The sequence below is a fragment of the Molossus molossus genome, unplaced genomic scaffold (assembly GCF_014108415.1).
Source record: "Molossus molossus isolate mMolMol1 unplaced genomic scaffold, mMolMol1.p scaffold_m16_p_9, whole genome shotgun sequence".
In the NCBI taxonomy this organism is placed as follows: Eukaryota; Metazoa; Chordata; class Mammalia; order Chiroptera; family Molossidae; genus Molossus; species Molossus molossus.
This window is the reverse complement of record NW_023425403.1, coordinates 35,395,303-35,412,142: the sequence shown is the minus strand read 5'-3', so window position 1 is coordinate 35,412,142 and position 16,840 is coordinate 35,395,303. Positions and strand designations below refer to the sequence as shown.

At 33.8% G+C, this 16,840-nt stretch overlaps 1 pseudogene; it reads left to right on the top strand.

The window, feature by feature from the left end:
- Nucleotides 1–12,485: 12,485 nt before the first annotated feature.
- LOC118623136 lies at nt 12,486–12,537 on the top strand (annotated as a pseudogene).
- Nucleotides 12,538–16,840: the final 4,303 nt, after the last annotated feature.

Sequence of the window (16,840 nt, the reverse complement as noted above, 5' to 3'; positions counted from 1 at the left end):
TAAAAAAGTAATTCAGTTACTCAGTTCTAAAAACTGTGATACTAACATTCTTTACTCCTTTCTGTCATACACTAATTTCAATCCACAAACCAATTTATTAATTCTTCTTCTGAATGTATCAAGAAAGCAAATCCTTTGCGCCTTCTACACCTATATTCTGGCCCTATAATCGCTTCCACAGATTATTCAAATGATCTCAAAAGTGGGTTTTTTGGTGCAATTACACTTGCTTTCCTCTACTTTTCTCTTCATACAACAGAGACATCTCTTAAAACTGCAACTCAGTGCACAGACACCTTAACTTTATTTCTCATATCATATGGTAGAACCCAAAGAAATCAGAGTGGCCCTACAAAGTCAGTTATGAAATAGTCCCTGGCTATTTTTTACAATATCATTTCTTCCCACTGTCCGTCTTGTGTACTCTGTCCAATTTCCTTGGCCTCCTCAATAGTCCGTGGACATTCCTAGGATGTTCCAGCCTCAGGGGTTAAACAATTTCCATGAGCTCTATCTGTGATGCTCTTTCCCCAGATGTTCACAAGACACTCTCCTCACTCCCCTTTGATGGGTCTCTGTCCTAAGTTCCAGTTTCCGGGCGCTTCCATGACCACCCGATATAAAATAGCACTGCCCGTTCACATTTTTCATACTATTAATTTTGTTCTTTGTAAAACTTAAGACTAACATCTATTTTTGTACAGTATGTCTAAGGGTTCAATTCAGTGTAAAGCGTGACTCTCTCCACAAAGCGTGACTCTCTCTCTGCACTCACACTGATGACGCGAGCAAGGCGCGCTGGGCCGAATGAACGCCATTCGGCTCAACTCGGCTCATCTCGGAAGTTCGAGTTCCAAATATTTGTTCGGATTCCAAGACAAAAGTTTCTCGAATCTCCTGGTCGAATACCGATTTGGTCGAAAACCAAGGCGTTCGAGAACCGAGGTATCACTGTATTTTATTAGCAGGAGAACAGAAACTCTTTCCTTTGCTCCCTGCTCTATTCCCATCACCTCGCACTATTGCTGTCACGGAACAAGTAGACAATCAATGTTCGTGGATCTGCTTGTTAAATGTCAGCAATGGTATTACGCTGTATGTGTTTACAGTGTGTCTATTGTTATAAAAAAAATTGCTGGAGTACTTCTCACTGAGTAGGAACGTTTTGTAGAGGGGGCAATAGTGAGTAGTCCTAACCATGAACCTGGAAGATCTCTCCATTTATTTAGGCCTCGTAGGTGGTTGATCATCAGAGCCTTGTCATTTTCCTCATGCAGTCCTTGTGCGTATTTTACTAGATATCGACCCAAGTATTTCATTGTGGGAGGAGTTAATGTAAGTGATATTTTGTTTTTCATTTCTAATTCCACTTATTTATTTCTGGTGGCTAGCAAAGCGATTCACTTTTTAGAAACCTTGTATTCTGCAAACTTGCTCTAACTACTTCTTAGTTCTAAGAGCTATTGGTTTTTGTTGTTGTTGTTGTTGTTTTGTTTTGGTCAAATATTTTATGTTTTCTTCATAAATGATTATATCATTTATGTACCAAGACAATTTTATTTCTTCCTTTCTAATCTGTACACATTTGATTTCTTTCCCTTGTCTTATTTAATTAGGTAGAATTTCTAGTATGGCATTGAAATGGTGAGAAGAAACATCCTTGCATCATAACAGATCTTAGAGGAAAAACTTCTAGTCTTTCACCATTAAGTATGATGTTATCTGTAGGATTTTTGTAGATATTATCAAGTTGAGGACGTTCCCCTCTATTTTTAGTTTACTAAGAGTTGTTATCATGAATGGATGTTTGATTTTGTCAAAATTTTTCTTTCCTCTATTGGCATAATCTATAGTATATTGTATACAATATTATCTTGGTACAGTAAAAATTAGTGTAACAATATACTAGTAGTATATTTTATATTCAATGACATGGTTTTCCTTTTTTATCCTATTGATGTAATCCATTATATTAATTGCTTTTTAAATGTAATTGTTTTTATACATTTTTTTTAATTGATTTGCTAATATTCTGTTGAGGACATTTGCATCTATGTTTATAAGACACATTGGTCTATAGTTTACTTTTGTTGTAACGTTTTTGTCTAGTTTTGGTATTTGAGTAATGCTGGCTTTGTAGAGTGAGTTAGAAAGTATTCTTTTCTCTTCTAGCCTCTGAAAGATATTGTAAAGGACTGACAAAATTCAATCTCAAATATTTGTTAGAATTCCTGTGAGCCCAGCTGGGCCTGGTGCTATCACTTTTAGAAAATTACTAATTTTTCATTCAATTCTTTAATTGATATTGGACAATTCAGATTGTTTCTTTTTGTTTACATTCTAACAGATTACATTTTTCAAGAAAGTGGCTCATTTTATCTAATCTATTAAATTTGTGGGCATAGAGCTTTTCATAGTTTCCCTTTATTATTTTCTTAATGTCCACAGGATCTATAATAATGGACCCTATTTCATTTCTGATATTAGTAACTTCTGTTCTTTCTTCCCCCCACCCCCTGGATTTCCCAGCTAGAACTCAAATTCATTGATTGCTTTGATTTTTTCAAAGAACCAGCTTTTATTGTTTTTCTCTATTGATACCACTCTCAATTTTATTGATATCTGTTCTAATACTTATTATTTCTTTTCTTCTATTTACTTTGAATTTAACTTGCGCTTCATTTTCTAGTTTCTTAAGGTAGAAACCTAGATTCTTGATTTTATATCCTTCTTCTTTTCTAATATATGTATTTAATTCTATACACTTCCCTCTATGCACTGCTTTCACTGAATCACACACATTTTGATAAATTTCATTTTTATTTTCACTTAGTTCAAAATATATATATTTTTTTAATTTTGAGATTTCTTCTCTGACCCATGTGTTATTCAGAATTGAATAGTTTAATCTCCATGTATTTTAGAATTTTCCACTTGTGGTTCTCTTATTTATTTCTAGTGTATTTACACTGATCTAAGAGCAAACATTATACTATTTCTATTTTTTTACAATTGTTAAGATGTGTTTTATGGCCCAGAATGTGGTCTATCTTGTGAATGTTCCATGTTAGCTTGAGAAGAATATCTATTTTGTTATTGTTGGATAAAGTATTTAATAGATGTTAATTATGTCCACTTGATTGACAGTATTGTCATGTTCAACTATATTCTTACTGATTTTCTGCTTGCTGTATCTGTCGAGTTTTGATAGAGGGGTGTTGAAGTCTCCAATTGTGGTAGTGGATTTATCCATTTCTATATAATTCTATTAGTTTTTATTTCATATAGTTTGAGCTATGTTGCCTGCTTAAAATTTTTCAATGTAAAAGCAAATAATCATTATGACACCAAATAAATATTTCATATCTTTTTCTATATACTGAGTGACCAAGAATATTTCTACTTTATTTCATAATATAGTGTCTTTTGTTTCATTTTGTTTTTTTGTGGGTTTTTTTTGGCAATAGTCAAAGGGGATTCTAACAGTTATTCACATTTATCAATGGAGTCCTGTAATACAAATCATCTTGTTATGCATTTTTCTAAACTAATATATAACTAATAAATAAGTAAAATAAAAGCATTTTAATAAACTAATATGTGATATTAGTTTATTGTTATCTATTAGTTTATTGTTATGCATTTTAATCAACTAATATATGATTAATAAATAAGTAAAAGAAAAGCTATCAGTACTTTTATAGATATTAAAATAGTTTTATCTTTAAATTAAAGCTTGATTTTTTAAAATATAAACATATCTCTGAATATTTAGCAAACTTTTATTACTTAAAATTATATTTTAATAATAATGACTTTAAAATATATGTCTATGTATCCTTATGCATGCAGTACTATTTTTCTTTTTAGAATAAATATTATTTATTATGTAAATTAACCTAAAAAGTCAATACAAAAATAAAACATTATAATTATAAATGCAATATAAAATTATTGAAAAATATTTCATTATTTGATTTAACACATAATTTTTTCCTATTTTCAGTGCTGCAGTTAAAGTTCTGAAATGTAAAAATTCCTGACCCCATGATATTTATATTCTAGTAAGTAAAGGATATTAAGCAAATAGTCACATAGATATATAATATAACATCAAAGACTGTTTTATATTTTAAAATGCACCAAGGGAAATGAAGATAAATTTGAGAGGGAAGGTTTCAATTTTGACTAGAATCAGTCAAGAAAGCATTTCAGAAGCATGTAGTCATATAAAAACAAAGTATTTAACTTTTTATAAAAAGGCTACTTTATGTAATTTTCTTGAAAAGAGAATTCCAGGTACATAGAACAAAATCTAAATTCCTGAGGGAAAAAATATTTTGGAAATTTAAGTCATAGTAAAACTGAAGTTTTAAAAAAATATATACATAAGATATATATTGATTTTTTAGAGAGAGATAGAAACATTCATGCCTCTTGCACTCCCCTTAACACGGAGAGCCTGCAACCTAGGCGTGGCCCAGACTGGGAATCGAACTGGGACCTCTCAGTCCATGGGAGGATTCTCAAGCCACTGAGCCCCACCGGTCAACCAACACTGAGTGTATTTATACAGGATGATATAGGAGAATAGAGAGAATGTTGGAAGTGAAGTCAGAGTAATATAGAAGACATTTTAGAACCTTGATTGTCATAGTGAAATATTTTATTTTTCCTAACTGTGCTGGGTAGTCATTGGAAGGTTTTTTATATAGTTGGTTATACTTACTTAAAGCAAATGGAAAGGAGAGACTTTGATAGCTTCATTTAGAATACTTAATATAAAATATAATCAGTTTATTTCAGAGTGGGTATTTCAGAATATGTTTAATTTTAGTTACCCTCGTAATCCTCTTAAATTATTTTGCCCTCAAATAATTACAGAAAAGCTTTCTACTTAGCTTATAAAGCAGCATTAGAAAAAGGTGCCTTATATAATTTTAAACATGAAATAAACTTTTTAAGCTTTATGAAGGAACCAAAAATTGGTTACATTTAAGTTATATTCAGCTATCATTAAATTTTAATAATTTACATAAATTGACTTATAGCTCATATTCATTCAAAAGATATTTATTTCCCTTATATTTAGCTTAAGTACTGGGGATATATGGATAGTGTCTTCTTAATAGATCTTAGAGTCTATCAGCCAAAAATAATTTCTAAAACTATATTTAAACATTTTCTTTATCATTTCTATAATTCATTTAAATTGCTGAAAAGTAGGGAGATTGACATGAGGGGAAGTATAATTTAACTCATTAGCTTTGTTCTGGGTTGTGAGATAATTTTATTGTCATTTCGATAAAATGATTGCTTATTAAATGAGTAGCTCCCAGCAAGAGGGTGATATAGACAGTTCTTGACTTTCCCTTCTCCCACAGATGCACCAAATACACATCGAGCAATTCCGTCTCAGAGAAATTTAGTAATAGCTGAGTGATTCACGCAGCATGCGTAACTCAGAAAATATCCCCATGAAATAGGTAGTGAAGGTTGAGACACACTCTCACCCTAAAACCCTCCCTAAGCACTGTGCCATACAAATGGGAGAAAACCTCAAATCCCAGTTTCTCCATGAGGAGCAAAGACTACACAACTAGTGCCCCAACTTTTAAGGTTGAATCCTGAGGGATGGGCACCCAAACTGCCTGGCTCTGAAAGCTCACAGGGTACATTATGGGACCCACAAGACCATAACAGAAAAAGAGGTCGTTCTTAATAGGTGAATGAGTACTCTCCACAGCCCTGCCTCCAGGGCCCAGGTCAGAAGGGTATTACCTCAAACGGCAGAATAAATGACAGAACGCATTTACTCAGTATGGCTGCCCTTCTAAGGATACAGAAGTTCAAAGAAGAGAGAACTGTGTATGTAGCTATTATAAAACATTGCTTGGAACTGTGCTTTTTCCATATATTTGATGAATATATGTAATTATTTGTGTGATTTAGAAATCTATAAATGTTAGTTTTTATCTTGCCATGTGTGTTTATAACAGAACCACGCATCAGAGCTTCCTGTGTTTAATGTGTTAGACAGGGAATTCTAATGTCAGAATCATTTAATAAGTAGTTTCTGGAAACAGAGACATTAATAAGCAACCTACACTAACAAAGACATCCAATAAAATTGGGCTGTATGCTACAGGTTATGAAAGTGTGTTCTCTCTTATAAAGTGAATAATCAAGAGACATAACAAGATACTTGAGATAAATACAAAACAAAGATGCTTTAGAGGAAGAATTATAGATATTTTAACTGTCAAAATCAGTGGTTTCCAGGAGATGGAATGAGGATAGATCCTGACTATAAGTAGCCATATAAAAACTCTTTTAAGGATGATAAAGGTGTTTTATACCATGATTGTGTTGCGCATTACCTAACTATATACTTTCATTAGAATTCAATGAACGAATCCTTTTACAAGCAAGAATTATATTGTATATAAATTATACCTCACATACTTGAAAAAATACCACAAAGCTAATTGTTTTCTACAATTAGCATCCATTGCTTCATTCTACAATTTTTGGCCCCATTTTGAGATTCGTCACTTCTTATATTCCACGAGACCACACTCAATCTGCTTTGATTTTCTTTTTCCTTTTTAAATACATTTTTATTGAATTTTTTAGAGCGAGAGATAAAAATATTAATGCGAGAGATACTTGGATCGCCTGCCTCTTTCATGCCCCCCAATGGGGATCAACCCCACAACCCGGGCATGTGCCCTGACCAGGACTTCTCAGTATGTGGTACCATGCTCAATCCACTGAGCCACACAGCTGGGCTACTTTCATTTCTTTAGGAAACTCATACTGCCTTAGCTCTCTTTTTAGTTCTTTCTCTAAAAGGTCATCTGCAGACTGAGTCTCATTCCACACAAGGTGAAGGCTAGGGAAGAGGCAGGGGGCAGGGACTGAGGGGAGGTAGGCAAAAGAGGGGAAAATAGGGACTTCTGTGATAGTGTCAACAATATTAAAAAAAAAGTTTTAAAAAGAAGAAGAAGAAAGCTATTACTGTGAGGCTTTCATTTGTAGTCAATGCAGAAAAGCAGTTCAGAGTCACCCAAAGTCAGTAAAAGCTGAGTCAGATTTTTTTAAAAGGTGGTTATCATATTGAGCAAAACAATGAACTGTGCCAAAATGCATTGCTCTGAGACTAATTTTATTTGGTACTAGTAAATTGTTTCTGAATAATGACCCAAAGAAGAGTTCCAAAAAATATTTTAAGTAAAGGAAGAAGCATTTAATTAGTTGTATAGCCTCCGAAGATGAGTATCGTTATTATAACGATAACTTTTATATGTGTCTTCATAGAAAATCATTTCTCTTATTATACTATGAGATTTTTTAATTAGTTTCTGATGTTCATTTGAACTACTCTTTAGATTCTAACAATAATGATGAGTGAAACAACACAGCAGAGTAGAAAACAATACACAGCAGAGTACAAAATGCAGATTTCTTGGAGTGATAGAAAATTGAATTTTAATTTATAATGTGATTTTGGGAAAATGTAATTAAGCTTCATAAAGCTCAATTTTCTCATGTAGAATGTAAGGATAAAGATATATCTTTTATGAGGTTGTTGTGAAGATCATTTGAGATAATTCATAGAAAACCACTAACCATTTTATCTGTCATTTAAGAGAATCTTAATAAATAGTACTTAATATAAACATTAACTTTTGTTACATACGTGAAACAAAATTTTCTTCAATTATTTATATTTCTTTCATAGCAAATTTAACCATGTTGAATAAATACATACAATCAATTTAGGCAAAGAGCCAAAAAAAAAAGAAAAGAAAAATAATTACAATTAATAGCTAGAGATGAAAAGTATTCGTGGTTAATAACAAATCTCAGGGTCACACTGATTCTGACAAATTACAAATAATGTGAGCACAGTGTGGCGGAGCCCGGGTATGTGTGCATGTATGCAGGAGAAGGAGGCGGGAGGGATTACTGGCTGCCAGGTGTTGACATCATTCCCCATTTCCATGTCAAGAAAGAATCCTGTCTAATCCTAATATTTGACAAGTTTTTACTAGCGGAGCAGTTTGACATTCAGACTTGTGGCTGTACTTGTTCATGGGAGCAGTCCACTTTTGCAGATGAAAAGCTGAGGATCACAAGCCACTGTTGCTCTTAGTCTTATTCTCTAACCAAAGAAGAGAATCAACATTCAGATACAAGATAGTCTTTAAACGTTTGTTCATCTTTTACTGTTCAATAACCATATTAATTCTGAGGCAAATGTTTTAAAATTGAAGATATAAAAACTATATTTGGAAATAGTTTGGGTTTGTAAGTTGACTATGATTATAAAGTTATCATACATACATGGACCTATGGGAGGGGGGCAACCTGAGATGTCTCGTGTCTGCTTCACAGAGAGAACCAGATGTAAATGCTGAGAATCCAGCCACATTAACTACGTAGGTTATGTTGCTAGGGGACGAGGGGAGGGAGTCTGTATATAATGATAAACAGAAGAAGGTTGTTAAGAAAATAATTGTATTTAGGAAAACAATTTTTTTAAACATAAAATTATGTCCCAACAAAAGATTACACAGTACAGTGAATTATAGGGAATCCACACACAGTACCCAAACAATGTCAGAGAAAGATTGCATTAAAATAAAGAGTATGGGAACAGAGAAACAATCTTACTAGGGATGGAGACTGACAATGAAGGTGCCTTCCCATCTTAGATGAGTAGAAAAAGTAACACAATCAAAAAGAGGGTCAGATTCAAACATTATCTTATACAGAAAACATTCTGTTCATCAGATCGGGGGTATAATTTTGAAACTAGTTCTGAGACACAGAGTATATATCGAAAATTGATCACAAGACCAGTTTGAGATGAGCAACAAGGGTGATGATGCAAAATCCAAAAAACATGAGCTTAGGTGCTTTACAGTTTCTCTTCAGAAATTCTTTGTTCACAGAACAGTTGTTTTCAAAATTCACTGGGCCTAATTAAGAAGCATCTGTGATATTTTATAATGTTGCCAATTTCTGGGTATCCTCTGCCGAAATTCTCATTCAGTAGGTCTGGAGTAGACTTGGGAATTTATTTTAAATTAATGTTAAAGGCTTTTTTAAGCAGGTTGTGTCTGACGTTTGAGAACCTTTGAGAATAATTATTTAGAAGCTGGGACATGCTTAAGCCTTAAATTAGGTAGTCTCAGAGTTGAGCAGAAGAATGAAGCTTAAAAAGAGAAAGAAGTCGTGATAGGAGCCATGTAGAATTAGAAGGGAATGAAACACTATGTACATATCAGTCTTAGTTCCTGGTTTCACTAGAAACATAAATGCATACATGGCAGTATTTGGACTCATATAGTGGAGCTTTTACATTTTTGTCACTGAATATTTTAAAAAGATGATAATATTTTATTGCACTTCTATTTGAAAATACTGATGAAGAATAACTGTTATTTTGCTTTTTAGAGAAAACATGTAGCTGATACATTGATCAAGTCTTCTGGTTTCTGTATACATCATTAGTCACTTTCCAAAGGGAATTTGTTATATGTGCCTATTTCCAAAGATGCACTTAAACTGAACTTCCTGTTAAATGTAATACAGATAAAATGAATTTTCTTTCTTTTCTTTCTTTCCTTCCTTCCTTCCTTCCTTCCTTCCTTCCTTCCTTCCTTCCTTCCTTCCTTCCTTCCTTCCTTCCTCCCTCCCTCCCTCCCTCCCTCCTTTCTCTCTCTCTCTCTCTCTCTCTCTCTCTCTTTCTTTCTTTCTTTCTTTCTTTCTTTCCCTTTCTATCTTTCCCTTTCTATCTTTCTACCATGTATCTATCTATCCATCTATCTGTATCTATGGCCTGAACTGATTTTGATAAATTTAAATGTTGGTAAGTTCTTTATGTGATTGTTATATGCCAGAGACTTTTTTAAGCAGTTAAGCTCATGTTCCTTAAGTCTTTGGTTGGTCCCACTAGATGGTTACTATTGTTGTGTTTTCTGAACAGAGAAAAGAGAGGCAGAGAAGTTTCAAGTACCTTAATCAAGATCACATAGTGTTAGCACCTGAATTTCTACCTAGACATTCTGTCTATACAGTGTAGACTCTTATGCTACATAAACAATGGGAAAAGATAATGAATTAAGCTTTAAAAGCTTCATGAATGTTTTGTATTTAAAGAGAACACAAATAACAAATGGATAAATTAACTACAATATGAAAAATATTTGTTGAGTATAAGTAGAGTTTTAAATTTCATATTGATGATAATGCCATAATTATTTACTTAAAAAGTCAGTGAAAAATGCCAGAAAAATAATAGAAGGTATTTGTTTGGAACTAGGAAATAGGGAAGAAGGAGCATAACAGCTACATATTAGGAAAAATACCGAAAATAGACATAGTTCTGAATAATTTATTTACCCTAGACAAATTATATTTCTCATCTCTGAGTATCATTACCTAAAATTATATGCACACCAAATTACATAGAAGAAAAATGCCAAAAAACAACATAATTTTGTGTAAAAAAATGTATAATCTAAAACAGTTTTATATAAATTCTACAGGCAAAATAAGCTGTCTGGGTCAATAATATTTGCCAGGTTTCTTTCATGATGTGAGAGGCAGGTGCTAGCAATTTTTTATTCAGTACACTATAAAGAAAATTAGCATAATCAATGAAAAAATATAACATTACTATATAATCACCAATCAGGCAGCATCCTCCTAGGCTTAGTAATCACAACCAGTTGAATAATTCATTGAGATAATTAGAAAACAAAATTTAAATATTGTAGAGACTCATTATTTTTCTTCTACGAATTTATGGGACTCTGAGGCTCAAATTAAACAAGAGAGAATTGAAACTATCCACATTTGTACTAGTGGATAGGATTTCCACAGTAGGTAAACCAGATGATTACACATAAACACTGTCTAACATTTTGAAAAAGAAAAACGCATCAATAATTAGAAACTCTGTAGGTGAGTAGCTCCATGCCAGACTAACAGTGGGGTTTGTTAGTACAAAGATAATTGCTGCTGGTGGTATAGAGCACCATGATAGACTGGGAAATGCATGACAGCAAATTGAAGGTTGTCAAAGATGCCAGTTTTGCAGTTTGTCCTCACTTTATTTCCTAAGCATAGCAAATATTGAACAGAAAGAGAATTCATCCCCTTGTGAATGGTGGATAAAGGGGAGTTGTTATGAAATTTTCATAAAAAAAAGAAGCTTGAAAACACTCTAATTTCTTCTTCATTTTTAATTCCTTTCCACATTTTCAGACACTGAAAAGTTCCAGTGAGGTATAGTTACACATAATAGTTCAGAAGGTCTAGAAGCCACAGCTCTGAGATCATGACCCAACTTCCTGACAGCAAGGTCAATGTTCTTCTTTTGTTCCCATGTAATGCTATTGTCATTGATGTCCTTATTTGGGTTTTGGTTCCATATTTGTTCATCCAACAAGTATTTTTTGAGCAAGTTACATGTCCAACAGCATGCAAGTAACAACATTTCTGTTTAGGGTAAAAAAAAAAAAAAAAATAGTGTCCCAGAGTAAGAGTTTCTGAATTTTCTCTCTTCTTTTTGGTAGTGACACCTGCGACCTATTTTGCAAATGGTTGTGTTGCTTGATTTCAGTGTCATTTAGCTCAAAATGTTTCATATCTTCACTTACCTGAGTCACCGTTAGGAGTGACTCAGATTAACCATCACTGTGCTCCATAGGGTTACTCTGATCAGAATCCATCTCTCAACCCTTCCTGACTTTACAGACTCACATTTGCCTTAGGAACAAGTTTCCTATATCAGAACATCCACTCTTTGTCCTAAGCCACTTCTCTTAATGTTTCCTTCACGTTACAACCCTGAGCAGAACCTAGTTTTTTCCTGAGAATATTGTTCCTCCTGAGGCGCTGTCAAGGCACGCCTCTGCTTTTTCTGCTGTAAATCAGGTGCCCTACATGGGAGGGTCAGTTGACTTCCATTCTCCACGTCTCTGTGAAATTCATTTTCTGATAATAGCATTTTGGAGAGGGTTTATAGAAATAATTACTGGGACATGAAGTTGTTGAAATATTACTTCAAAAGAATATTTTCTCGGACTTTGGTGCTGTCAGAGTTATGTAAGACATTGTTTCTGAGTGGCTGGTGGAAGCAGATCTAGAAGGTTGGAAGAATGTTTAAACAGGTGGTAGAGAAAATTTCTGTAATCCTTGGAAGCTAGCTCATGTGCCTAATAAAGTTGTATCTACATCAAAAATGTTAAACACAGAATATTAGGAAATACAGGGGTTATTAGGTGCTATGTGTGTCAAGTCATTATAAAAGAGGGACACGCACAGAAACAATTGCTGATTTAAAAACAGAAGAGAAAGGAATTGGAAAATAAAATTCAACAATTTGGGGAATTATATTGGAAAAGGCGACTATATCTCTACCACCAAAGGAAGATGAAAGTGAAAAGCCATCGCTTCTCGGCTTTTTGGTAGTATCTGTTCTTATCAGTTTAATATCTGATATGTCCTCTATCCGAGGACAAGTATCACCTCACACCTGTCAGAATGGCCGCCATCAACAAATCATCAAACAAGTGTTGGCGAGGGTGTGGAGAAAAGGGGACTCTAGTACACTGCTGATGGGAATGCAGACTGGTGCAGCCACTATGGAAAACAATATGGTGTTACCTCAAAAAATTAAAAATTGAACTTCCATTTGACCCTGTGATCCCACTTCTAGGAATATATCCTAAGAAACCTGAAACATGAATCTGAAAGAATATATGTACCCCCATGTTCATAGCAGCACTATTTACAATAGCTAAGATCTGGAAACAGCCCGAGTGTCCATTAGTAGACGAATGGATAAAAAAGCAGTGGTACATATACACAATGGAGTACTACGCAGCTGTAAGAAAGAAAGATCTCTTATCCTTTGAGACGACATGGAGAGACCTGGAAAGTATTATCCTAAGTGAAACAAGCCAAACAGAGAAAGACAAGTATCATATGATCTCACTTATTTGTGGAATATAATGAACAAAACAGTCTGAGGAATGGGGTAGTCTCAGAGGCGTGAAAGTGGGGTACAGACTGACAACCGCCAGAAGAGGGGGTGGTGGGGGAAAGATAGACCACAGAACTTATATGCATGTATGCATGAACAATGGACGTAGACAACAAAGCTGGGGACAGGATGGGGAAGGAGGGAAAGGGGGGAACCAGTTGGGGGAAAAGGAGAAACATCTGTAACAAAAATAAGTAAATTAATTAATAAAAAAAAAAGAAAGTGAAAAGCCATTCGAGCAATGATATATAACTATAAACTCAGCAGATTTCTCATTGTTTAAAGGGGAGATTACAGATAAGCAAAGGATTACAGCTAGAATAAACCATGTCATACTGCATAGAATTTGGAAACCCAGAAAATATCTAAGTACAGGTTCAGATGTGTTTTGAAATAAGTTAGCATACACAGGTGTTTTCCCAGATCTGTCTACTGATGGACCTAAAAGTATTGACACCCCAATGGCTAATAGAGAAATCTGACCATGATATATGGGAACTCTCTGTAATATTCTTGCAGCTCGCCTGTAAATATAAATCTTATTTTAAAATAAAATGTTTACTACATGTTAAAAAAAAAAAAAAAAAAAAGAACAAAGCAGAAGTAATTATAGATTTGAATGGAGCCACATAGAACTTCAGGAATTTTAGGTCTACCTTTCTAAAGTAAATAGGTAAAGTAATAAGATTTTTTAAATACCACTTTTTATCAACCAAAACTGAAATAAATATAATTAAAAATGACATGATATAGGTTGGATTTGTGTGTGTTTTGTGCATCTCTTAAAAGTTTGCATTGAGCAGATGAAAACACCACCATAATAGAAACAAGATCACAATCACCGGCAAATCAATAAATTTTAAAATATGTTGTAGTTACTGAATTTAAAAGATAATGAGGTAGTCTTCATTTTTGCAATTAATATAGTTAATTTGTAATAGCTATGAAATTTAGAGATACCTTTGAATGGTTTAATGATGAATAAATATAAACAGAACAAATCTAGAACAGAGGCTGCCAATACAGCCTTTAACGTATGAGAAGCCTGTCCCCCTTCTCTCTATGTTACTTCCAATTCATCTGAATTCTCTAGAGGAAATATTCTTAGGTAGATTCTTAAGATACAGGCTGTCAATTTTTTCAATGCCTCTCAATGCTGTTACCTCTGAAACTGTATGCACAAATTGGTGAGAGCAATATCTACATAGCAGTTGCACTTTTTGTGAGAGAGGAGATTGAGCAACTGGTCATAGAGGATATGCAGAGAAGAGAAGACATGAGCCAATAGTTTGGTATGATAATCTTTTCAAAAGAGTGGCCTTTAAAATTAACAATATTAGGCATTATGTGAAGTGTTCAAACAATTTATTGTTCCTGACCCTGGGAAAACACGTTGGCGGTGGTGGTCGAGGAGATGGGTGGTCATGTAAAACTCGGAAGACAAATGAGGATAAAAGCTGTATACTTTCTATTTACTCTAAGCTTTAGGCCATTGTTCAAACATACCCCAACCCCACAAAAATATGTCTTTCTTTAACTATACAACATTCAAAATAATGAGTTCCTGCAGAGAAGAAAAATATCTGTATATTTTTGCTGAGCCTACTAATATAGTCCAGGTTCCAAAAAGTGCTGGTTCAGCATGATTCACCCTTGGTGATAAGAAACATGTGAAGCAGCCTTCACTGGGTTATAGATCTTTGCACGTACAAAAGAAAACAAATGAGCAGATTGTCTTTGGGAATTATATTCTTGCTTATGCACCAGGATTAGTTCTTTGTCATAGGGTACTGAATTCATAATAATAAAATTGACAATAATAAACATTCATACACTGCATATTATGCCTCAGGGTCATTTAATAGTCATAGCAACGTGATAAGGCATGTGTTATTTATTTTTTTCTATTTACAAAAGAAGAAACGAGCACAGGATTTAAATTAACTTATTCACAGTTATTCAACTATAAAGTACCTGGGCAGGTATTCTAGTCCTCTGAGGCTTATTCAAGTGTTACATGCTCTTAACTCTTATGATATAGTTTATCACCACATTAAAGAAATTCTTAATATTTTTTATGAATAGTTTGGTTGTATTCCTGACAAGTAAAATACTTCTACTATCTCCCTGACATCAAACTAATTAAATCAATAAATCAACCATGGCTAGGAGGGACGAATGTGTTCGAACTCTAAGAAGATGGAACATCTGAAAAGCCAAGATGAGTGCAGGTCAGGTACCAAAGAACTAATTGCCAAGTCCGACAGAATTTCAGATCATTTGAGCCCAATATAGTATGACTCAAAATGGACCTATTTCAAAGATTTGCCACGTAAGAGTAATACTCTTTACCATGCAAGAAGGGGGCACAAAAAGTTTAATTTTAGTTAATCACCATCATTCATTTTTTTATGCCCTTCTCTGGTCCTCTAGCATGTGAGCACCTGCACTTCCATTCCTTTTTCAGAGACATGGTACTCACCCGGTCAATATTTTTCCTAAAAAGTATGAATATTTGCACAAAGCATACCATATACAAACAAAAGCTTGAAAGCAGAATTTTAACTACCAACTCTTGGGAAAAGAAGAAAGACTCAGATGTTCTTCTATTATAACCCAATTATTCCCTAATCTACTCAAAATATTAAGTACCTGATCAGGCTGATCCCTGAACTTTACCTCTGGTAAGAAGCACACACTAGACATGAGTAAATGAGAAGAACCCTTACCTCTCTCTTCCCCAATGCATTAAGAATGTGTTAGCAGATGGTAAAACTATGAGCTGTGTCCAGCTCATAAATTTAGTTGAATTTAACTAAAATAGCTCAATGTTCTCCTCAGCTTGACTAAACGTCAGACATCTTTTTCTTTTATTGACTCTAGGCCCCTGACCGTTTTCTTAGAATATTTACCTTTGAAAATCTGCAATTGAAAATTCTTTCTCTACCCTTTGAGATGTAAATCTCCTCTCAATCTCTTGTCAATTTTACAACCTAGGAGTAATTTATCTAGTACCTGAGAGTCATCCCTTTGCAATATTTTCATTGAAGAAAATTGTCCAATCTCCCAGTCTCTGTGCAAATTAGCAAACACACATTACCTAATCACATTGATTGACTTCACCCTAACATCTTCTAGTATATTTCCACTAGCTCACCCCAGGATTTAAAAACCATATTAGTTTTTGTTTCACTGGAATGGAGTTCAATCTCTCTCTTTTATTTCACTAGTCTTGAATAAATTGCTTGGTGCAAGTTTTCTTTGATATACTTTGTAATAAATATGTATTATTTGAATAATTGATTTTGGGTAGCTTAATCTAAATACATTTCCCATCAAATTACTTTTTCTTTTTTGACAAGTGACTCTTCTTTAAAATTTTCTATGAACATCCTCAAATTCTAAACCATCTAAAATATATTTTTAATGGCCATTTTGAACATCTTTTTTGTTATTGTTGCTGTTGTTTTTCTCTTTACATATTCATCGTACATCACCTATCACAAAAAATTAGGAAAGTAGAGAAAAACACACAAAACCCCATTATTTTTTCTTTATATTAGTTGTTAGTGTAAGACTGCTGAGTCATAGGTAGAATTCAACTGCCAGCAACTTAATTCAAATCTCTTTAACCAGTAGAAACTTTTGTTAGTCATAATCCAGAGATAGGTGTCTTAAGCCTATTGACTGCTCAAAGATGCTATCAACACTTCACCTTCCTGTTTTCTATCTCCCCTCCTCTGGCATGTGATTTTTGTTTCCTGGGTGTGGAATGAC